Source organism: Silene latifolia, chromosome 1 (assembly GCF_048544455.1).
Source record: "Silene latifolia isolate original U9 population chromosome 1, ASM4854445v1, whole genome shotgun sequence".
NCBI lineage: Eukaryota > Viridiplantae > Streptophyta > Magnoliopsida > Caryophyllales > Caryophyllaceae > Silene > Silene latifolia.
In genome coordinates, this window is record NC_133526.1 from 130461732 (window position 1) to 130463005 (window position 1274).

The 1274-nt window shown below is 43.8% G+C and overlaps 1 non-coding gene across 1 annotated transcript; it reads right to left on the bottom strand.

Moving 5' to 3' along the window:
• Positions 1 to 937: 937 nt before the first annotated feature.
• LOC141620146 (small nucleolar RNA R71) lies at positions 938 to 1044 on the bottom strand. Its single transcript, XR_012531896.1, has one exon. It is a non-coding gene; the product is annotated as a small nucleolar RNA R71 (small nucleolar RNA).
• Between the last annotated feature and the right edge of the window lie 230 nt (positions 1045 to 1274).

Consider the following 1274-nt stretch of genomic DNA (forward strand, 5'->3'; position numbering starts at 1 on the left):
GTAGTGAACCGAAATCCTGACATGTCCCTCTCTATCTGATAGTTTTATCCTTATTTCTCTGCTTTTATTGCTCTTGCCTTTATTTCTCTTTCCTTCAAAACTCGTAGTTAGATAACAATTCAAACAACCCCCCCCCCCCCCCCCCCCATTGTGACCAAATAGACGGACCACTACAGATATCTTGCCTCCCTGTGGAGATCGACCTGACTTCCCTAGCTATATAGTTAGTTTAGTTAGTTTATTTTTGATAGGTATACGACTGCCCTGTCAAATTTTGGCGCCGTTGCCGGGGAGGCAATTGCCCTATTTGTTTTCGTTCCGTTTATTTTATCCGTCTCAGGGAATTTTTATTCCTTGAGGTCGTTCTTATTATTTTCTTTCAGTATTGTTTATGCCCAGGTCAGACAGGTGTGAATTAGTTTCAGCTGATTCAGAGCCAGAGAGATTATTCAGGCATAGACTTCGTCTGCAGAGGAAATCACGAAAGGAAGACTTGAGTACTTTCGAGCCAGAGCTACATCACTCTCTTTTCGAAGAAGATAGTTCGATTTCTACAGTAAAGATGCCAAAGCTTTCTAGTCATTCAGTGCCTAAAGCATCCTCTATTCCGAAAGGTTTCAATCTCCAGACTGAGGATGGGAATACATTCGACATCCGTCCTTCTTATATCAATCTGGTGGAGAGGAATATCTATAGAGGTGTGGCTGGTGAAGACCCGAGGAAGCATATGGAGACCTTTACCGATTACTGTTCTACTATCCCTGCCACTAAGGGGGTAACTCAAGATAAGATTAAGGAGGTTCTATTTCCTTTCTCTATAGCTGATTCAGCCAGGGAGTGGCTGACTGACTTGGACAACACAGCTGCTGGGGTTACAAATTGGGAGTCTCTTGCTCTTGCATTTTACAAGAGATATTTCCCTCCCCAACGCACCAATCTACTGAGGGCCAAGATTACCAGTTTCAGACAGGCTCCCGATGAAAGTTTCTATGAGGCGTGGTAGCGATTTAAGAAGTTGGTAAGGTCTATTCCTCACCATGGTTTTGACCCATGGTTTCTAGCTAATCAGTTCTACAATGGGTTGTATGACGACCAAAGAGCCATACTTGATGCGGCATCTAGTGGAAGATTTCAGGAGAATACAGATGATGATAAGGGATGGTCCCTTATTGAAGAGATGGCGAATCACAGTGCTGAGTATGGTAACCCGAGGGATGGGATTAGAACAGTTCATGCAGTTGATAAGCAGGTTTTGGCTCAGCTGGAGACCATGA